General features: G+C 43.3%; 1 protein-coding gene across 8 annotated transcripts in view; it reads left to right on the top strand.

Moving 5' to 3' along the window:
* LOC137546581 (KN motif and ankyrin repeat domain-containing protein 1-like) overlaps positions 1 to 24,258 on the top strand; it is an 89,053-nt gene that overhangs the window by 51,748 nt on the left and 13,047 nt on the right. For 7 of the 8 annotated variants that reach the window (XM_068269224.1, XM_068269219.1, XM_068269221.1 and 4 more), the window contains one exon: positions 20,448 to 20,541. The exons of the other annotated variant lie outside the window; for it this stretch is intronic. The gene's annotated coding sequence lies outside the window, so the exon portion shown is untranslated. The remainder of the gene's footprint in view (positions 1 to 20,447; positions 20,542 to 24,258) is intronic. 8 annotated transcript variants of the gene reach the window in all.

The raw sequence follows: 24,258 nt of genomic DNA, 5'->3' as shown, positions 1-24,258 counted from the left end.
AAACTACAAACCCGTAGCCCTGCAGGACTGAACGAGGAGTTCAGTTTTGCTTGCTATCTTCCTCAGTAAAAGAGAGTTTTTCATTAGGATGGCTGATGTTCCACCGTGTCTTGATGTTTTAGGTTGTTTCTGGTTGTTTTATGGTCTGAATTTTATTAACCTTCCTCTTTGTATGTCTTTAGATTTTTTGCATTTGTTCACTTTATGGTAAGTATTATTCCCTTGTGGATACTTTTTCCTGTTTATTGCACTATTCACTTGCCTTGTTTGTGGTTCCTGTGGTTTTTAATATTCACTTGCAAGGTTCACTTTAAAGGAGGTGTAACACTGTAAGCGCCACTATTTGGCACAGGCTATATAGCTATGTTTACCTGAGCAGTATATAGATACTATATATATATTTTTTATTTTTGTACTGCATGCGAGCAATTGGTATTTGCCTATTGGTGATAGGGTATGGCTTGGTAGGGTCTGGGTATTTACCTTGACCACACCACTTAATTTATATATTGGTTATTTCACAGGTCTGCTCAGACTGTATGTGAGTAGCAGTCGAGAATGGCCAGATATATGTTTAGTTGCACATGTCACTTTCTTCTATTATTAATACTTTTATCTGCGTGGATTGCAAGTGAGTAGCAATTTCCATGCAGAGGTATAAAGTCACTTTGGTGTGGTGTGTGTGATAATTGACAAACATCCTGATAATCATAGTAATTACTTGTTGCTGACTTGCTGTATAAACTTATACATTTATAGATTGCACTTGGACACTTTACCTCAAGATGATATATATCCAAAGGACTGCAAACATCTGCACGAAGCACTTTTCTGTATACACTTTATCATGTCTGTCACTATTGTATACTTATGTTTATTCACTCATGTACTTTTGATGTATTTTTGATATAATCATTTATTATCACTGATTTACACTTTTTTATCACTAGGGGGTAGTGCAATACACTTTGGGCATGCATATGTGATACATGTATTCATTCCTTGATCCAATTTGCTTTATCATTGGTGCGTTCAGATGGAAATCGTTTACTACTTTCAGTTTCTTCAATGGGAACATTCCAGATTTATAGTTTTTTTTATTATCAATCTATTTTCACTATTGTAATTACTAATTTGTATACTTTTAGCCCGTAATGCGGGCAAACTTATTTCGCTTTGTCTCTTTACTATGCGTCACAGCGCCGATGCGTCCTTTGGAACGCATCGTCCGCTGTGTACGCAACATGGCATGGCGCTGGTGCGTCAGCTGAAACGCACGGCGCGATGTCATCAGGAGGCGTGGCCATGCCTACCCGGAAATAGACAGAGGGAGGGCAGCAGTATTGCACGCTGCTCATGGATCATAAAAGGAGACTTCTCCACCTTAATTTTCTAATCTCCGAAGAAGCAGAGGGGTCTGCGATACATGTGAGATCTAGCGGGGGCACAGGCGAGGTGTCAGCACTGGTTCTGGTGGTAAGCTCTTCCTTCCTTCTTTACTTCAATCTGCCTTCCCACTCGGGTGGTGTACATCTTTTCTTAGCAGCTCATGTTCAACAGAACGTTGTTGTTTTTTCATGAAGGATTGGTTTCTATCATTTGTTTACTATTATTTAGCTTGCCATTGTTTCCAGGTCACACATTAGACATTTACAGTGTACATTGTACTTATTTTGCTGTTGACCATTATTGTATGTGTCAATTCATTATGACACCTGACCTGTATCCCCAGCTATATGCTTTTATTTGCTTTTAAAGGGACAAGTCCCTAAATAAAACATTTATACCTTACGGTGCTTTTTGTATGACTTTTTGAATATTACTTTATTGCTATATGGATGCCTTTCTCTTTAGATTTAGTTTGACATTATTTATCCATGGCATTTTTGTATGATATTTGGCTCATTTGCTGTTTTTTGTCCTACTAATATGAGTCAGGACAGACACATATCCATTTTTACCCCACTTCAAATGACGCGATGTAAGCGCAGATGCACTGTTAGTTATGTAATGCGTTCTCACTTTCTACACATTTGGTAAATGTTTTGGTCCAGTAATGGCAAATATCCACTGGGTCGGCAACCCGCGGCTCCGGAGCCGCAAGCGGCTCTTTTTCCCCTTTGCCGCGGATCAGTCCCGGCTCCGGTGCTGCAGGGCTGCCCATTCTGACACTACACCGGTAGTGGGTGTCAGTGGTTGCGGCGCGCGTGTGACGTTTGCGCGTGTGACGTCACGTGTGCTGCCGCTGGCCGGCAGCCTATCAGAGAGGCCGCCAGACCAGTGCAGGGCTTCGGGCGGCCATTTTCCCGTAGCCCTGCAGTGTAGTGCAGGCAGGACGTGACGTCGGGAAGGAAGAGGAGCCGACGGAGTTGCGCGCCACATGGAGGTCGGGACCGGAGGTCGGGACAGGAGGAGATCGTGACAGGAAGTCTTCTTACTAGGTGAGTAAATGGGGTTTTCTTTTCAGATCTGCTGAAGGATTTGTGCATATTGGGGTCATTTCTGCTGAAGGATTTGTGCATATTGGGGTCATTTCTGCTGAAGGATTTGTGCATATTGGGGTCATTTCTGCTGAAGGATTTGTGCATATTGGGGTCATTTCTGCTGAAGGATTTGTGCATATTGGGGTCATATTTGCTAATGATTTGTGCATATTGGGGTCATATTTGCTAATGATTTGTGCATATTGGGGTCATATCTGCTAACGATTTGTGCATATTGGGGGTCATTTCTGCATATTGGGGACATATCTGCTAACGATTTGTGCATATTGGGGACATATCTGATAACGATTTGTGCATATTGGGGGTCATTTCTACATATTGGGGACATATCTGCTAACGATTTGTGCATATTGGGGACATATCTGATAACGATTTGTGCATATTGGGGACATATCTGCTAACGATTTGTGCTTATTGGGGTTATATCTGCATATCGGGGACATATCTGCTAACGATTTGTGCATATTGGGGACATATCTGATAACGATTTGTGCATATTGGGGACATATCTGCTAACGATTTGTGCTTATTGGGGTTATATCTGCATATTGGGGACATATCTGCTAACGATTTGTGCATATTGGGGACATATCTGATAACGATTTGTGCATATTGGGGACATATCTGCTAACGATTTGTGCTTATTGGGGTTATATCTGCATATTGGGGACATATCTGCTAACGATTTGTGCATATTGGGGACATATCTGATAACGATTTGTGCATATTGGGGACATATCTGCTAACGATTTGTGCTTATTGGGGTTATATCTGCATATTGGGGACATATCTGCTAACGATTTGTGCATATTGGGGACATATCTGATAACAATTTGTGCATATTGGGGACATATCTGCTAACGATTTGTGCATATTGGGGTCATATCTGCATATTGGGGTCATATCTGCTAACGATTTGTGCATATTGGGGACATATCTGATAACGATTTGTGCATATTGGGTGTCATTTCTGCATATTGGGGACATATCTGCTAACGATTTGTGCATATTGGGGACATATCTGCTAACGATTTGTGCATATTGGGGACATATCTGTTTTATAATGGTTTTGCGGCTCCCAGTTTTTTTTCTCTTTTCGGAAACGGGTCCAAGTGGCTCTTTCATTCTTAAAGGTTGCAGACCCCTGGCGTAGGCTATTCCTAGTTTAACAGCACGCAAAAATGAATTTTGATACACACAAGAGTTTTCACTTTTATGCACGTCATGCACTGAATGCCCTCTACGCACAAAGCAGTCAGAAGTATACGAGAACCAATCTCCTTCTTTGTTTACAAGCATACGGAGTGAAACCCCGCCCCATCACCCCTAACCCCACACACCTCTCCTCCACTGGTAATGACGCACGCCGAGGGCGCGGCCTGCGTACGTATATATACGGAGGCCGCGCGGCGATGCGTCATACAGGACACACACGTGAGCAAGCGCCAGTTGGTGCCGTCCTTTCTTCCCCACGGTCACCACCATCCCCAGCACCCCAGCACCAGATGTATCAGGTTTGACTGCTTCATATGGTATGGCAGATGCAATGTATTTTCCACATGAAGATAAAATGCATGTATGGCTACTGAGGCAATAAAGCGTACAAGTGACAGTGCCCGGTCTACCTTTGTGTACGGTGAAGTGAAAGGTATGCACTGACTTGACTAATACAATGTGCAGTCACACAGGTGCAGTTGACAGATATGCACGGAGTGGTATATCACACTGCATGCACTCACTTAGGTAGGTGGGTGCACTGAACACAACAGGTAGGTATATGCAGTGATGAGGTGGGTGCACTGAACACAACAGGTAGGTATATATGCAGTTATGGGTATTACAATGTGCACCTGTCACACACAGACAGGTACCGGACAGGCACAGTGACACTGCGTGCGCTCAGCTCACGTAGGTAGGTGGGTGCACTGTGTACAACAGGTAGGTACATGCAGTAATGGGTATTACAATGTGCACCTGTCACACATAGACAGGTACCGGACAGGCACAGTGACACTGCGTGTGCTCAACTCACGTAGGTAGGTGGGTGAACTGTGAACAACAGGTAGGTAGGCATATGCAGTGATGGGTATTAAAATGTGCACCTGTCACACACAGACAGGTAGTGGACAGCCACAGTGACACTGCGTGCGCTCAACTCATGTAGGTAGGTGGGTGCACTGTGAACAACAGGTAGGTAAGCATCTGCAGTGATGGATATTACAATGTGCACCTGTCACACACAGACAGGTAGCGGACAGGCACAGTGATACTGCGTGCGTTCAACTCACGTAGGTAGATGGGTGCACTGTGAACAACAGGTAGGTAGGTATGTGCAGTGATGGGTATTACAACGTGCACCTGTCACACACAGACAGGTAGCGGACAGGCACAGTGACACTGCGTGAGCTCATCTCACATAGGTAGGTGGGTGCACTGTGAACAACAGGTAGGTATATGCATTAATGGGTATTACAATGTGCACCTGTCACACACAGACAGGTAGCAGACAGGCACAGTGACACTGCGTGCAGAAATGGAAGGTCCGCACCAATGTCACCACTTCCAATATCTTTATTCAGGACGTATCCAGTTACAGGTGATAGCACTTGACTGACATGTTTCGGACTCCAGGTCCTTAATCATAGTCATTTCATGGCTCAATAAGTGCAGGTTAAAAAGAGAGAGGGTAGCAGGAGGCGGAACATGGCCCAGCCCATCCTAGGGAGGGAATAAATCACTCGTCACATCCCACCAAAAACTACCGACTCACTGGAAAATATATAAAAAAAATATATATGTATAAAACCGAACACTTAGACAATTAAAATACAAGAAGCCAACAAACAATACAGCTTAATGAATGAGGAGTAAAACACCAGCCATTAATAGAAAAAGACATACACCAATGAGATCAAACAGATAGTTTGCTATAGTGTTGAGCACATAAATATGGGATAATGTCCAAAATAATAAGGACATACCTCCCCTTAACCCGTGACCAGAGCCAAATCCCACCTGGCATTTAAACCCTTGGGTGACCTGGTACCAAGGCGGAAAATCCAGAGTGCCTCCCTTTTACGAATCAGGGCTTGAAGATCACCTCCCCGTTTGGGCAAAAACACCCTCTCAATTCCATGGACTTAGAGCTGCCTTTTCGCAATTGGAAAATCTTATGAGCAAGGAAACTAAAGTGTGGTGGGACTTATCCACTCTTAAACAGTACGTGGCTGAGCAGATAGTCCCCCGTGGACTACGCATTAGGAAAATTCCAACTACTGTTTATTCGGATGAGTTTGTGGTAGAATGGAACATGATACTTACAGGGTGCTCACTCAGACTCATGAAATTGATTATTAAATATGAGGAAGAGAAGCTGGTAGATATTCGCCTTAACATTACTGAATTGAGACAGAATTTAACTAGATTCAATACATTGGAGCAGTATGATGCTTTACATGATAGGTTATTACGGAAACCAAAAGGGTGAAATATTTGCGTGACACCAACGATTATAAGAGTAACCTGGTTTATGAATGGGGGAGGTGGGAAGCTCCACCCAGATCCCCGAGTGCGAACTCTAGGAGGTCGCGTTCTAGGAACAGGAGGAAGGTGAGCTTCCCTAGGGATGGTACTACATCTGAGGTGACCTTGTCTGCCACACCTGGTGCTGCTGCGTTCGGTTCTATTTCTACCGAGCGGGAGCACCAGGTGGACCAACAGGCTTCGAGTCTACGTCCTGAGTCCTCAAAAAACCCACAGAACAGATCCACCTACTTCAAACGACACAAAAAATTACATCCAAAGGGGATCATAAAAGGAGGAGGACACGCAGGGCAGGAATAAAACATCGTACCAGGGCTTATCCCCATTCTGCACGTGACTCTCCACCTGCTAATGTTGTTAATTTATCCAGCCACACATTTTCAGAGTCAGAACTTAAGCTTTTGTCCAGAGGCCTTTCCTTTTCCCCTATCTTTCATTTTGATGTTTTTGACACCCTCCTAGACTTGAACAGATTTATTAGATCCATTTTACTTAAGAAGCATTTCAGGTCAGATAGGGAGCGTGTTCCGATTGGCAGTCCCCCTAGGGCTGAGATTCCTGATATTGGAAACTTTGAGGATACACGGGCCAGATGGACTCTTGATTTTTTGATGTCCGACGGCCAGGGCCTTGTTTCCACGGATGATGTCCAGCCAGTTAGGGTGAGAAACCCGGATTTTTATCCGTTGACTGCCAGGACATCTCCCGTTGAAATCTTTCAAGATTTAGTAGAAAGGGAACTAGTCAAACTGGCAGATACTGTCGGCTCACAACACAAATCCAATTTGTCCAAGGCAGAGTCCAGGGCCATTAAAAACTTACGTGAAAACAGGGATGTGGTCATACGGAATGCAGACAAGGGGGGGGCTGTGGTCATTCTCGACAGTTCAGATTATAGGGCGGAGGCCTTGAGACAGGTCGAGGATCCCCTGACATATCTCAAGCTTCCTGGGAACCCGACTCAGGAGTATCAAAAGCAACTTTTTGATCTTCTTAGTTATGGCAGGAGCTTGGGGGTGTTGGACCATAAACTTGCGGATTACTTGGGAGTGGACTGTCCCATAGTCCCAGTTTTTCACCACCTTCCAAAGATTCATAAGCCGGGGACTCCCCCGGAGGGCAGGCCCATTGTTGCGGGCATTGGCTCTCTGGGGGAGCGCCTCAGCGAGTGGGTGGATTCCATGCTACAGCCCCTAGTTAGGAGGTTGCCGGGATATCTTAGGGACTCCAAGCACTTGCTGGCTAGCATGGAGAGCTTTGTGTGGGAGGAGAATTATAGTTGGCTCACCATAGATGTTAGGGCCCTATATTCCTGTATTCCCCATCATCTAGCTTTGACTGCCCTACAGTTCCATCTGGCTAGGTATTCGGATTACCCTTCTGATTTATGCGTCTTCATTTCTGCCGCCATTGAGTATCTCCTGACCCGCAATTATTTTATGTTCGATGGCGCCTTCTACCTCCAGAGGTGTGGGGCCTCCATGGGGGCCAAGTTTTCCCCCTCTTTGGCCAACCTCTATATGGGGTGGTGGGAGGAGTTCCACATCTTTGGGGGTGGCGGGCGCCATCTGGAGCAGATTGCGTGGTACGGGAGATTCATAGACGACATTTTGGTTGTCTGGAGGGGTGATTGGGATCAGGTGCAGCCATTCATGGATCGTCTTAACAGTAATGAGTGCAACTTAAAATTCACTCATATGTGGCAACCCAGTTCCATTGACTATTTGGACTTGAGCCTGGAAGGTGACTTTGCCTCACGGGCTGTCCATACCAGGACGTATCGGAAGCCCTGTGCGGGCAACTCCACATTACAGGCAGCCAGTTGTCACCCGGCGCATACGATCCGGGCGATTCCGATGGGCGAATTCATACGGGCGCGCCGGAATTGCTCGGATCATGCGGACACTGGACGGGAGTTTGGGGTTGTTGAGGGACGTTTGTTAGAGAGAGGCTACCCTAAATGGACTATAGAAAGGGGCAAACAGAGGGCAGCTTCTATTCCCAGGAGGCAGCTGATACGGGCCAATACCTCTGGTCACGATTTCGGAGAGAGGTCCGCTTTTGTAACCACGTTTAGCTCCGAGTACCAGGAGGTTAAACGTATCATCACCAAATATCTTCCCATTTTGGAGGGTGATGAGGATTTGCGGCCCTTTCTCTGTGATGGTGTCAGCTTCTCCAGCAGGCGGGCCCCGACACTGGGTAGTATGTTGTCCCCTAGTCTCTTCAGTTCACATGGAGAGTCTTCTACTTGGCTGTCTACTAGGGGCTCATATAAATGTGCAATTCCAACTTGTAACTATTGTGCACTACACACCAGGACCCAATTTGTGGAGTCGGTGCACAATGGCTACAAATCTACTATCAGACACTTCATTAATTGTGGTTCTAAAAATGTTATCTACTTGGTGACATGCCGAGTATGCTCTCTTCAATATGTGGGCTGCACTACCAGACCACTCAGAGCCAGAGTGTCTGAACATTTCCTGGGAGCAGGCTGGTCCACTCAGAACATCTCCAATGTTGCCAAACATTACCGGCAGGTACATGGTGGGGACATGTCGGGTTTCTCCTTCCATGGAATTGAGAGGGTGTTTTTGCCCAAACGGGGAGGTGATCTTCAAGCCCTGATTCGTAAAAGGGAGGCACTCTGGATTTTCCGCCTTGGTACCAGGTCACCCAAGGGTTTAAATGCCAGGTGGGATTTGGCTCTGGTCACGGGTTAAGGGGAGGTATGTCCTTATTATTTTGGACATTATCCCATATTTATGTGCTCAACACTATAGCAAACTATCTGTTTGATCTCATTGGTGTATGTCTTTTTCTATTAATGGCTGGTGTTTTACTCCTCATTCATTAAGCTGTATTGTTTGTTGGCTTCTTGTATTTTAATTGTCTAAGTGTTCGGTTTTATACATATATATTTTTTTTATATATTTTCCAGTGAGTCGGTAGTTTTTGGTGGGATGTGACGAGTGATTTATTCCCTCCCTAGGATGGGCTGGGCCATGTTCCGCCTCCTGCTACCATCTCTCTTTTTAACCTGCACTTATTGAGCCATGAAATGACTATGATTAAGGACCTGGAGTCCGAAACATGTCAGTCAAGTGCTATCACCTGTAACTGGATACGTCCTGAATAAAGATATTGGAAGTGGTGACATTGGTGCGGACCTTCCATTTCTACATTTGTTTACTGGGCCTGGCTGCTCGTGTTCCTGCACTGTCCCACTCAGTACAGTGAAGCGGTACCTTCTGCCTACTTCCTTCCGACACTGCGTGCACTCACGTAGGTAGGTGGGTGCACTGTGAACAACAGGTAGGTAGGTATATGCAGTGATGGGTATAACAATGTGCACCTGTCACACACAGGAAGGTAGCGGACAGGCACAGTGACACTGCGTGCACTCAACTCACGTAGGTAGGTGGGTGCACTGTGAACAGGTAGGTAGGTATATGCAGTGATAGGTATTACAATGTGCACCTGTCACACACAGACAGGTAGCGGACAGGCACGGTGACACTGCGTGTGTTCTGCTCATGTAGGTAGGTGGGTGCACTGTGAACAACAGGTAGGTAGGTATATACAGTACTGGGTAATACAATGTGTGCACCTGTCACACACAGATTGGTAGCGGGCCATCTCTACTCACTAGTAGGTAATTCTAATTTAATGTGCGGCAAGCGGTTTAGTGAATTGGAATTTAGGAAGGTGATCGCTAAAATCAGCTTTTTTCAGCATTACTGAATGTGGTAATGCTTAGTGAATACTGCCCATTGAGGTGTTAAGTACCAGCATAGCACCAATGCAAAGCTAAAAGTAATGAATGAAGGAGGCCACTAGTGGGCCCCGGTGCTGTGCCTGTGATCTACTGGATAAGGAATAAACATAAAGTGATAATGTCTTTTACTGCACTTTGATAAAGGGGACCCTGAGCAGCCCAGACACAATTGTCAGCTTTTACAGAATTGACAAACTGAGGGAAAAAAACCAAGCCTATGCAACCTGGTGTGCTAACCTACTTTAGACTTATACATAAATTGATTTGTAGGCACAGCGGATTGACTGGTCAGGGTTATCTTCACCTCTGGCTTCAATGTATTTATTTACTATGGGCTTACATTATGTTCTTGCAAGTTTTTAAATTCCATTACTTATTATGTATGGCATAGTGCTGAATAATACGCTGTTGCTTTATAAATAAAGGTCAGTAATACCAGTACTTCCTCTCTGAAATCTGTGCTCAGGTCTCCGAGACTCTCCACTTATGTGAAATTTGTACATATCCAGATTTACTGGTATTTTTGAGTGAATTCTATGTTGACAATAAAATCAGTTGTTGCGCTTTTCTTTCAGTAAATGATTGGCTGCAAAGAAAAATGTGGGTTTGCTCCACAACCACCGACAGTGAAAAATAAACAATAACATTTCTTCTGCGCCTAAGTAATACTAAAATGTATTTATTAAAAGTTATCCAATTGACACATCATACCATACACTTCACACATTCCATACCAGTCATCCATACGTCCAGGTCTAACTGCCAACCCGCACAAAAGCCAGCTATCTTGACAGCCCCTCCGGCAATCATCAGCCGCCCGTATATGAGCAGATAGACACCCAGATCTCACGCACGTAGGACTATATTTGCGGAAGTCCGTATCTGCGATAGTGCACTCTTACTTCATAAAATGTATTAAAATCAATATTCCAATATTCTTTCATAGATACAGTGTTTTTTCATTTAATTCAATGATTCCGTTTTGTAGAACAACAGTTTAATTCATTTCGCAGGTCTGCACTTGCTATTTCCACTGTGCGAGACTCCTGCTCTGTCTTTATCTATGGCACACTCACGTATCACCGTTCGATGTTTATGGAGAGGAGGGAGTCCCGTTGGTTGTTAGCAGGCTTACAACAGACTAGTCGGTCCTGGCCACGGACACTTCCTGGGTCTGGAGCCGCTCAAAGTTTCAAGAGTCTCTGGTCGTAGTCCCGGCGTAGCCGGAAGATTCTTGGTGACGTCACCACACTGTTTGACCAATCAGGGCCGACGCGTTTCGATAGGTCCGCCTATCTTCCTCAGGGCCTCTCCTGATTGGTTCTATGGCTCTTGTTTTTATTCTTAAGACTCCACCTCCTCCGCAGCTGTGTTTTACGTGGATCGTGATTGTGACATTCGTATTTAGATGTGTAAAGTTCTTGCTACATCCACTAGATGTCACTTTCCTATTTTTCAATTGAAAGCAAATAATTCCACATCGCTGTTTAACCCATTCGGGGCCAAACTATTTAAAGTATAGATCCACTGTGTTTCTTTCCTCGACATTTTTTTAATAAAGTCTCCTCCTCTCCATTCTTTTTCCACTTGACAGATTGCATAAAACTTGAATGATTTCAAACTTCCATTGTGTTTTTCAGTGAAATGCTTACTTAGTGGGAACTTGATATTGCCCCTTTGATGTTTTGTATATGTTCCCCAATTCTGGACAATAGCTTCCTCTTTGTTCTGCCCACATATTGCTTCTGGGAGGTGGAGTCTTAAGAATAAAAACAAGAGCCATAGAACCAATCAGGAGAGGCCCTGAGGAAGATAGGCGGACCTATCGAAACGCGTCGGCCCTGATTGGTCAAACAGTGTGGTGACGTCACCAAGAATCTTCCGGCTACGCCGGGACTACGACCAGAGACTCTTGAAACTTTGAGCGGCTCCAGACCCAGGAAGTGTCCGTGGCCAGGACCGACTAGTCTGTTGTAAGCCTGCTAACAACCAACGGGACTCCCTCCTCTCCATAAACATCGAACGGTGATACGGGAGTGTGCCATAGATAAAGACAGAGCAGGAGTCTCGCACAGTGGAAATAGCAAGTGCAGACCTGCGAAATGAATTGAACTGTTGTTCTACAAAACGGAATCATTGAATTAAATGAAAAAACACTGTATCTATGAAAGAATATTGGAACATTGATTTTAATACATTTTATGAAGTAAGAGTGCACTATCGCAGATACGGACTTCCGCAAATACAGTCCTACGTGCGTGAGATCTGGGTGTCTATCTGCTCATATACGGGCGGCTGATGATTGCCGGAGGGGCTGTCAAGATAGCTGGCTTTTGTGCGGGTTGGCAGTTAGACCTGGACGTATGGATGACTGGTATGGAATGTGTGAAGTGTATGGTATGATGTGTCAATTGGATAACTTTTAATAAATACATTTTAGTATTACTTAGGCGCAGAAGAAATTTTATTGTTTAGGATTCTATGTTGAAACTTTTTTTTCATTTTTAAATGGAACACGTGCAAATCTCATTAGCACACATCTGCTCACAGTCTTCTGTTACTATGTGAACATTGGCTTATGCTGTCTGCATGCCTTGCTCTCAATTTGGATGTAATGTCAGTGAAAACAGTGACTTTCTGAAAATGCTCACAGGAATAATCACCATTTATTCCACAAAGCAAACAGCAATGCATGAACCACAATACTCTGAAGAAATCATTTGTTGCTGTTCTGGCTGGAAAATTCTGAACTGAAGTTTCATTATCTGATAGGGGATGTTGCAATCTGGGCATGGATTGTACCTCTTATTAAAAAAAAAAAACCTTTTTGCCTGAAATGTGCTTAGAAGGCAAGTGGTTGTGTTGTGCATGACAACTGGCTAGAACAATTCTAATTACTATGATTTTTTGTTTTAAACTGATACTAGAAGAACGGATGAAGGAAATGATTTATAAATCATCACATTGGGCATTAAATAGGAATACCATTTTTAATTCTGAATCATGCTATTTGAAGGAGTCACTGATAAGTAGAGAATTTGACAAGGGAACAGCTTTAGAGTTAATATTATCCTTAAAGGGAATCTGAAGTGAAGGTAAACTTATGATATATTGATTTGTATGTGTAGAACAGCTAAGAAATAGAACATTAGTTGCACAGATAGGAGCCTCATATTGTTTCCAGTACTGGAAGAGTTAAGAAACTCCACTTGTTTTAAGAGCTTCTCTGAGCTCTCCGACTAATTTATTCAGGGAACAATGCTATTTTCTGAAGCACTTATACATCAAAGAAACATTAAAAAAACAGGTTCAGATAAGGTTTTACTGCAGTGAAGTTCAAAAGGTTCAAAGTTCAGAGCTTTGCTCTGTTTCATAGTTTAAAATACAGAGTGTAATTTGTAAACTGAAAATATTAGAGAAAAAAAGCTTTATAACTGAAATATGAGACTCTTTTCTTTGCTACTAATGTTTTATTAATTATCCATACTACACATGCAATTCATTATCTCAAACATTTTTTTTTCGCTTCAGTGTCACTTTAACCGGTTCAGCGCCGCAGTGCCGAAAATCTCATGCATCCGAGCAACGTTTACCTCCCATTCATTCGCCTATAACTTTATTGCTACTTATCACTAGATGTCGCGAACTGTTCGCCGGCGAACTTCAGGGGTTCGCATTTGCCTACCAAACGCGAACTTTTCCGGAAGTTCGATTCGCCCCATAAAGCAAAACTTTGACTCTTTATATTACAGCCAGCAGACAAATTATTGCCATTCACACTGCTCTCAATGCTGGAGGCCCACCCCCCCTCCTCCAAGCTAGGTCCTTTATACCATTTGACTCAGTTGTCTGCCTACACTAATTAGTTAAGGGACAGCTGCTACACACTCTGCTAGGGAGATTTTAATTAGCCTGTTTGTGGGTTCCTCCCTCCCCCCCGGAGGGTCTCATCTGCCAGGGAATTCCAGTATTTCAAAAACCAGCTTATATACCATGATAGGGATTTGAACCCAGGCCTTAGTGTATGGTAGGCAACTAACATATCCATTGTACCACCAACACTAGTAGCTGAAAGTAGCTGAAAGTAGCTGAAAGTAGCCTAGCATGTACCATTTATGCTTAATGCAAGAGAAAAATTAGACAAGACAAATAACATTTATATCACACTTTTCTCCTGGCAGACTCAAATCACCAGAAGACTCTGACACAGGAGACCAGAGTTCAAATCTTGTCTCTGTCTGTTCAGTAAGCCAGCACCTATTCAGTAGGAGACCTTAGGCAAGTCTTCCTAACACTGCTATCTTGTCAAATTTTTCTCTTGACAACTGTTGAACACAAAATACAAGGCCATGTCTGGCTACATATCTGTGCTACTGCCTATAGAGTGTGCCCTAGTGGCTGCAGCTCTGGTGCTTTGAGTCTGCCAGGAGAAAAGTGTGATATAAATGTTATTTGTCTTGTCTAATTTTTCTCTTGCATTAAGCATAAATGGTACATGCTAGGCTACTTTCAGCTACTTTCAGCTACTTTCAGCTACTTTCAGCTAGTAGTGTTGGAGGTACAATGGATATGTTAGTTGCCTACCATATACTGAGGCCTGGGTTCAAATCCCTATCATGGTATATAAGCTGGTTTTTGAAATACTGGAATTCCCTGGCAGATGAGACCCTCCGGTAGGAGGGAGGAGGCCAATTAAAATCTCCCTAGCAGAGTGTGTAGCAGCTGTCCCATAACTAATTAGTGTAGGCAGACAACTGAGTCAAATGGTATAAAGGACCTAGCTTGGAGGAGGAGGGAGGGAGGGTGGGTCCTTCAGCAGTGCATTTCACTCAATCAGGTGTGCCTCCAGGTATTAGAGCTCTTGAAACATGTTTTAAATCATTTTGCTAGCTGGTAGAATTTTTTCAAATTTTCAAAGTTCGCCTCCCCATTGAAGTCTATTGCGGTTCGCGAACTTTTTCGCGAACCGAACCTTTCGCGGAAGTTCGCGAACAGGGTTCGCGAACCGAAAATCGGAGGTTCGGGACATCTCTACTTATCACAATGAATTGATCTATATCTTGTTTTTTCCGCCACTAACTAGGCTTTCTTTGGGTAGTACATTTTGCTAAGATTTATTTTTTTCTAAATCCATTTTAACAGGAAGATTAAGAAAGAAATGAAAAAAATTCATTATTTCTCAGTTTTTGGCCATTATAGTTTGAAATTAATATACGCTACCGTAATTAAAACTCATGTATTTTATTTGCCCATCTGTCCCGGTTATTACACCGTTTAAACGATGTCCCTATCACAATTTATGGTGCCGATATTTCATTTAGAAATAAAGGTGCATTTTTTCAATTTGCGTCCATCACTATTTATAACCTTATAATTTTAAATAATATAATAACATACTCTCTTGACATGCATATACAAAAAGTTCAGACCCTTGGGTAACTATGTTGTTTTTTGTTTTTTTTTATTGTATTTTTTTTATTTATTTTTTTATAAAAAATGTATGTGGGTGCAGTTTACTATTTGGCCACAAGATGGCCACAGTGAAAAAAGTCCTGGATGCAAACGATCTCGCATCCAGGAACTAAAAATCAGAGGAGAAGTTTCCTGGGGGCAGAAATACCGCGCTCTCTGGATAGAAAGCGTTGGTATTTCTGCGGGGAAGTTAGATCGGTAAATGGGAATTATATTCCCATTCACTGATCGGGGGGCTAGCGGCGGGCGGTGGGGCAAAGCAGCAGTGCCTATATGGACGAGAAAGCTTGTTCAGATAGGCCGAACCAGTTAAAGGCAATAGAATGGCTGGGTTCTTCATAGAGGATAGGAAAGGGAGATAAATCCCCAGTCTGTACCCAGGATAAAAGGGTATTATGAGTATGGAATTGTTCTAATGTACTTCAACAATAACACACATCATCCATTTATGATGAATAAATAAAGGAGTAAATAATAAAAAGGATTATAAGCCATATATTTTTTTTCAGTGTACAGTATTTCTTCCAATTTGTACTTTTGAAATTCACATACAAATCTAGGGTATAAACGCCCAAGTAACATGTTCATTTTCTTCTGTTTGGTTTAATCTCTTGAGTCCAAACCATGTTCATTTGTTCTATTTAAAGCTGGACTTTAACCCTGCAGAAAACGAAAAAATGTTGTTGTGGAACAGTAAAATGGTTACAAGAGGCCATTGTTAGGGAGATGTTGTGCCAATGCTTACGTCTTTATGCAAAAAGGTCACATCCAAATAGTTTTGCTTTCTTTAGACTCTTTTAGTAACTTGCCAAATCTCTGAATACAATAACACCACAGTAACCATTGTAAAGGCAACGGAAATGACATAGTAGTCTTTGGAAGCAAAGTCACTTGGAAAAAAAAATACTGAGAGAGAAGAGATCAAGAGAATATTGCTTTTACAAAGAAATGTAGAAAGCTTTTCTACTGCTCGGGGAGCTTTGGATTGCTGAGGGATATACATATTTTGAGTATCTTGAATTATCTAGCTGGTTTTCTTTTTCATTCCCGTCACACATACACACACAGACATACATTGTCGCTGGTCAAGATAATCCATTTAAAGAGCATGGAGCACCACTATCATACAACCCCACCTACCTATCAGGTATCGATCAGTCAAGGCATGGAGCTAAAGATTTTATAAATCTTTCTTTTATAAATGTTGTCCCACAAAGGGATGGCTCACGGTTCTCCAGCTTCACAGTTCTATCTCTGCTGCAAAGCTGGTCAACAAATCTACCCTCCCGAAGGTTGAGAAGACTCTAGGCATCTACAGGGAAATTTTGAATGTAAGTTAAGGTACCTGAAGAGAAAATCAGCATCATGCCTAAGTTACCAGATGACACTTACTTAATGCAGGCAATAATAAAGGGAGCCATGGTATTCTGAATTTCAGCCAAATATGCAAGAATAGTTTTAGTATAACTTCTGGTGTTGATGGTGAAGATGTGCTTAAAGAGACAAACTTGTAAGCGCCGCAGAGCTGCTATATCAATTTGAAAATGCCATCTGTGTGTCTAGAGTTCTTCCTGTAACGATCGGTGAAGCACAGAGAGGATCTGATTACCGGTGATCTGCAGTATCACTGGGAATACAGATGTATACCAGATTATAAGTGATCTGCAGTATCACCGATAATCCGATATACCAACTAACCTCTGTTCACCTGAGTAGAGTGTAGTGTTTTGGTGTAACTGTAACACTTAGAGGACTAGGCCTCAGTGTAGTAAGGAGTACTACACAGCTTCCTTCCGAAGACCTGAGCTCTCCAAGGCGGGAGGAATCAGGCTGCCAAAAGTAGGAAGGTTTGTCTGAAAGTGACACTCTGGAGGAAGTGTCACTAACAGGACGGGGAACCGCCTCTAACAATAAGGTCGGTTCTCGAGGTCGGGCAAGCTAGGTCGTAACACACGGACAGATAAAGTACAGATACAGTAGGCAGAGGCGGTGTCTAAGGCACAAGCAGGGTTCGGCAACAGGGTATCAGAAATATCGAGGTACAAGATCAGGAGGCAGGAGCAGAGTCAAAGGACGAGCCGGGGTTCGGCAACAGAGTATCAGAAATATCGAGGTACAAGATCAGAGTTCAGGAGGATAGTCAGGCAGGCAAAGAGTCATAACAGATAATCACAATCAAACTAGTACTTTAGCTATCAAACAGAATCTAGCTAAGTGTAGGATTACAGCTCCAGCTGGTCCCAGCACACTTGCGGATCTGACTACGGATCTGGGTGCTTCCACATAAGTGATCGCAACGCCAGACACCAGAGAAGTGACCGGCTAGCAGTATATATACACTGGTATCCTTCCAGCACCACCCTAAGTGCTGGACCAATGAGGAGTGGAGCCAGAGTCAGCTGACCACCCTGGTCAGCGGACTCACTTCTGCCTGCCATAAAATCCCTGTCTGAGTGCGCGCGCGCGCGTCACTCTAAAGCCAGAGGGACTACGAGTCCCAGCCACAGCAGCCCCGCTCTGCGGTGTATCCGCAGCGGGACCATGCGCGCTAACCGCCGCGTCCAATGCGGCGGTTTCTCCGCGCTCCACTGAACTCTGCACGGAGACAGCCGCCTCACACTGAGAGGAGGCGGCTCCCTCTCCGTGTGCATCCCCACTATGCGCGGAAAGAGCCGCCTGCCGCTGGCTCATGGCGGCGGCTCTTCCGTGCTTTCTCACACTTCCACTGTAAGCAAGTATTAAATTGTAATTAAATTGCACGATAACACTTGAAATCCTATTGTAAACTTGTAATCGTATTTCCTTAGTTTATGTATCTAGCCCATGTACATATGGTGTGTAGTAACAGATATATCTACTATACACAATAATAGAATAGAAATGCAAGTTTGCATTGACTTAGACCAAGACCTGTATTATTGACTAGGTCTCTTAAGAATTGCATTGGGAAACAGGTTAGGGAATCCTGAAATAACGAGGCAGCATGGTGACTAAACGCCTATCTCTACCTATAGAAATTAGATGATAGTAGGTTGCATAGAACCATCTTTCAGTGTCTATAGAGTCTTGTGGTATAAACACATACTTATTTAGCTTTTTTTTTTTTCCATTAGAAGTGCTGGGTAGAGGAGATCAGTGCGTGTACAGTTGACACTACACATGTACACTTACAATAACCATCATGAGCAGAATGAGATCAATGACACCATTATGAGTTCAAAGAACAATCCTTTGTTTTTTTTCTTAAAGTGTACAAAAGGGTTAAGAGGTTAACTTTCATTTCTCCTCAGAGCCTCATGGGGCAATGTCCTGTGTCTTATGGCATCACGCTTTCAAAAATGTGTCAAACTCATTTAGAGTTACTGTTCGGGAAAGGTTGCTCACCTGTTCTGGAGATTGTTTGTTTGTTTGTTTGTTTTTTATCTCAGAATGCATGAAATAAGGTGTGATTTTAGCTAAAAGCGTTTGTGTGCAAGGTGAACTGATTTTAAGGAACACATTGCTGTTAAACTGGCTGACTATTTCCAACTGAGCTAGTTTATTATGCATTATGGCTGCCTCTAGCATTAGCTGATTACGACTAAAAGGAATTTCACACTACTTGGGAACAAATGCAGGTAGGCTAACTAAACAGGCAATAAGGAGTTGGGAGGCAATTTTTTAAACATAGGTTATGCCAGACAAGAGTTCCACTTTAAGGGCTACCTCAGTGATAGACTCAGCTCAGGTGAAAAATCCCTCAAGCAGGCCAGATTTTCTAAGCTAATAGTGTTCTTCTAAGACAGGGATGTCAAACTCCAGTCCTCAAGGACCGAGGTCCTCAATCATTTTTGGTAAAGCTCAAATTAATTGATAGGACAGATTCAGGAAAGGTATGATTCACTAAGTAGAACACATTTCTCTGTCCATCCTAAACACTGGCATGGACATGGCTCTCGAGCATAGCCGGCCTTTGACCTGAGCGACCAGAGCGGTCGCTCAGGGCGCTGGCTTCCAAGGGGGCGCCTATAGCTGGCTACCTATACTGAGGGCACCCACACCTGATTTGCTATACTGGGGGCACCTATAGCTGGTTACCTTTAATGAGGGCACCAACACTTGCCTACCTATACTGGAGGAACCTACGCCTGGCTACCTATGGGGTGAAGGAGACCTTCATCTGACTTCCTATACTGAGGGCACCTATGCTTGGCAAACTATATTGAGGGCACTAACACATGAGATCCTATACTGGGGGCACCTATACCTGGCTACCTACCTATACAGAGTCTGAGGGCATTTTTTTTGGGTGGGTGCACTGCGGCTATAACGCATAGTGCAAATTGTTGGTGCTGTATTAGTATTCTAAATGGGGGGGGGGGGGGGCAACTGTCCCACTGTTTTTATTAATATTCCTGAAAGGTTCTAGCCTTCATTTTTAAGTATATTCAGGATAATGCACTCTTTCCATCCATTCATGGTTATTAATAGTATTTTTTCAATTATACATATATGATGTATCACGGAGATCTAAGCATTTGGTGTGATGTGTCATGACGTCAAAAAGGTCGGGAACCACTGTACTAGGTGATATCTCTGGATAAAAGGTGAATTGCATATAGGCCTGTGTGTGTGTGTGCATGCATGTGTGCGCATGCGTGAAGAGGATGAAAAGGGGGGGGCACAAAAATCTGGTTTCGCCCAAGGCGCTGTGAAACCTAAGGCCGGCCCTGCCCTCGAGGACTGGAGTTTGACACCTTTGCTCTAAGACAAATGTGGTGAAGGCATCTTAGTGCAGGAGGAAAATGAAAAGCAGCAATCGGTTTATGATTCCTGACTGGTGTTTCCTGCTTGTGTGGCCACCTTGAAGATTATGCTTGCTGCTGGACTTCAGAATCAGACAACTATAGCAGCAGAGAAAGGCAGTAAGATAAGGGGAGGGGTGAAGACCCAGCATTGACAGGACAAGCCCCAGAGAAATGTAGACTTCCACACTGCCTGTGCTTGTGTCAGGAAACTGGCTGAATATTCCTGACAATCTGGAATTATGATCTAGCAGCACAACAATGAAGAGTTTTTCAAAGGAAAGGCTGTTTCCCAGAATGGGCCTATCCTCAGGAAATCACTTACGTTCTTGTGACAGCAGATGTTATTATGTTCCATTTCAGCTTCCAGCCCTCTCACTGATCATGTTCTCTCAATCTTTGGGACTGCCTTTAACTTGGAATTAAGCATCTCTGCGGAATAAAGTGTAGAGAAAAGGTACGTGCTGCAGTTTATGTGGTCTGCTGTATAACAAAATAATCCCCCCTCTTGGGTTTACTTTTTTATCACTGTACATTGTTTCAAGGGACCCATTTATTCTAGCTGTACCTATATGTTCTAGTGGTTCTTGTGCTGAGAGATTATGAAGGCTGCCATTGCTGATCTGGGTGTAAAATATGCTGCTTCCCTGAAGGATCCTCAGCAATTAATGCTTGCTGAGTCACTAACTCAGAATGAGTCTGCAGATCTGGGACTCTGATTTCACAGTTCTGACCTCTCCCTTCATTAGATGTATGCTTGATGCAGGTATGTGATTGCTGAAGCCAGGAGAGAAGCGTCATTGCAATGCCAGCTTTCATAATCTCTAAGTGAAGGTCAGCTTTCAGAATTTATCATCAGATGGACCTTTGTAGGCATTTGCATTATTTTTATTTTTACTACCATTACAACTTTATTAAGTACTAACACAGGTGGTCTACTACACAGGTTCCTTTCCCAGCAGAATGTTTGTAAGTTGAATTTGTTTGTAAGTTGAGTCATGTGTCATGCATAGTGAAATCTGGATAAATGATTTACCGTACTTTTGGACAACTCTGGATTTGGGCATATCGTATAAAGTATGTATCTTGGTTGTTTTCAATGTGCTTTTAAAATGTTCTAAACTACTTAAAACAGTGTGTACAATACTGGAACATTTAGCAACAAAAATATGTGATAAAAAAACAAAATTACAGGTAGTCCCTGTCTTACGAACGCCCGACTTACGAACGACCCGCTGATATGAACGGCATGGATTCTGTGTTTTCATTGGAACAAGTAAAAAAAAAATTTGGACTTGTAGTTTTTGAGAAAATCGATTTTAAAAAATTCAAATTAAAAATGGGTTTTAAACTTGTATAAGCAGGTACAGATGGCAGAGGTGATATGGAGGGGGGCACTGGAGGCACAGGGGAGCACAGAGGAGGTACAGGGGAGCACAGAGGAGGTACAGGGGACAGTGATGGCACAATGTTTTGACTTAAGAACAGATTCAGGTTAAGAACGAACCTACAGTCTCTATTTCGTTTGTTAACCGGGGACTACCTGTATATATTTTCTACATGAAGCCAACATTGTTTGAATTTCTGAAAGGCTGTAACTCGAGTCATTTGTAAGTAGGACTATCTGTACTACAGGATTTTGCCAATAAGAAGCAAGGGAGAATAAAAACATGATAAAATAGCGACAGTTTACAATAAAATAGTAGGTCAAGCATTTTTTAACTGGACAAATGTATGTTTTTCCCACTGTGGTACCCTGATAGTGCTTTGATATACTGTATGTGAGTTCATTTATTAAACAAAGAAGTTTTAACAAAGTCTGTCAGAGTCTAGAGTAATGGTAAAGAAGTAGTACTGTAGCATGCATGCAGAAGGAACCTGCCTTGTTCAAGAAGTTGCACTAAAAAGCAAAGAGTAAAAAATTACAACAACAAAAAAGAGTCCAATGGTCCACATACCAGTTTAATACTGGCAGCTGTGAAATGCTTTGAGTCCAGGGCAGGCTACCCCACTTGAGCCACCACTTTAAGCTTGATCTCTGCCACGCCTAGGAGACTCACAATAGTTCACGCCATAAATGCTTTTTGTCCAATGTACTGCCTACAGTGGCGTAGGTAAGAAGCTATGGGTCCTGGTGTGAGTTTTACATTGCCCCCCCCCCCCCAAGTACTCTCTACAAAAACAATATATACTGTGCACCAAACCAAAACCTGCCAAGCACCATCACAGTATTAGAGGTGCAAGAAGGGGACGGGGAACAGCTTATTAACCACTCTGCGCCCACCTAATGCAGGATGGCTCCCCCAGCACCGCCTAGCGCAGAATTGTCTTATCTCGCTCATCGTGAGTTTAGCAGGGAATGAGCGCTTGCTCAGGCACACTTTCCTTGCAGGAGGACACTGTAGATGGCCGCGAACAGCCTGCCAGCCACGATCTGAGCTGGCAGGCTGTAAATAGAAAAAAATTGTAAATAAAAAAATAATAATTTGTACAGCGCCGCGATCTACTGCAGCACTGTACGGGGACAGCTCTGTCTCTGAGCTGTCCCCAGGAGAGGCACACAATCGAGTCCCTCTCATAGGCTGATGCCTATGAGAGGTGATGTAATGGTGGATCTCAGGGGGGAGGGAAATAAAAAAAAAGTAGCTATTTTAAAAAAATACTTTTAAAATTAATAAAAAAAAAATCACAGCAGCAATCAGATCCCACCAACAGAAAGCTCTGTTGGTGGGAAGAAAAGGAGGCGGTGCTGAATTGTAGTGTCTAGTACTTTATCACTGTTGCCAATTTCTTGTGGTCCTAGTATTGATAGGTAGTGCACATTTCGAAATAAGCCTTGGGGACCATGTATATGTAACTCACATAACATACCACCAGGTCACTGATGAAATCAGCCAGTGGGGACGAAGACAGGGAGCATGTGGACTGATGGAGGAGTGCTCCAGCAGGACAGGTGAGTTTGCTCTGCTGTCAAATACTCTGCAGGAGCCTGGAAAATACTGTATAGTTAGGGTGAGTCATCCCTGAATAGCAGCATTTCAACTTTCAGCCACTGCTAGTGTGAATTCCAGCCTAGCCATGTCTTTCTCACTTCTTTGACTGTATGAAGGAGTGTTTCTTCCTTGTATTCTGCAGACCACAGTACCTCTGGACGATTCCTCTCCCCGGTTTGTTCCCTGATGGGAATGGTGCCTGGGCCCATAACCTCTAGGCGATGTGGTCTTTTTGTTGATCACATAGGGTGAAAGCACTCGGCTGATAAACTTGTGTATCACTTTAGGATAACAAAGTCTCATCAAGCATCTGACACTGTGGACGTAAAAACTAAAACAGATGTTGAGTAGTGTAAAAACCGTCCACAACACTGCGCATTCACATCAACAAAAAACATAATGCCATCCTGTGGCCCTTTAGCACACTAAGTATGTTTTACACAAAATTTTCCTTACATGCAGTTTTCCATTGACATGATAAAAGAAAGAAGTTGAGCCAATGAAACCTGGCAGCTGCTTAATTAGCTGGCTGTTGATTAATTCACCACATTTAGCTAGAGGCTAATTTATTTAATTCCCTGTGTCAGTGGAGGAGATGTGCGTGTTATATTTTTTGGGGCCTTTACTACTTAAAAAGTAATACAAACAACAACAGAATTTCTAACCATTCCACACTAAAGGTATTTTGTTGTTGCCTCTTCCTGTTCTCTGGAACACCTGTCAGTGGGACAGGAAAAGAAGCCGCACACTTTGCCAAGATTTCTTTTCCAAAGCTAAAATATGTTTGAATGTGATTTACTTTGAAGCTAATAAATTGGAGCTGCTTGTGTTCCCTGTAGAAACGGAAAACAAATGAATGAAAAATTTGCACTGCACATTATACGACCGTTGTGTTGCATACAGTAAAGCATACAGTCAATGAAAATTATGCTTTAATGCCACTGTTAATGCACACATTATGTGGTATTATACTGCATGCACTGCGTTGGCATACTGAACTCCATTGGAACGCATAGCAGTGGTGCAGAGCAGGGACAAGGTCCTCAAGCACCCAAGGCTGAGACACCAAAGTGCGCCCCTCCACCCCTCCCACCCCAGCTGTCACTCACTGATTGCTGTTAGACTAAGAGGGCCACAGGGCCCACAACCTCCCCAACACCTTAATATCTAGTTATCTGGCT

The sequence above is a fragment of the Hyperolius riggenbachi genome, chromosome 2 (assembly GCF_040937935.1).
Source record: "Hyperolius riggenbachi isolate aHypRig1 chromosome 2, aHypRig1.pri, whole genome shotgun sequence".
Classification (NCBI taxonomy): domain Eukaryota; kingdom Metazoa; phylum Chordata; class Amphibia; order Anura; family Hyperoliidae; genus Hyperolius; species Hyperolius riggenbachi.
This window is presented reverse-complemented; position numbering and strand designations above follow the sequence as displayed.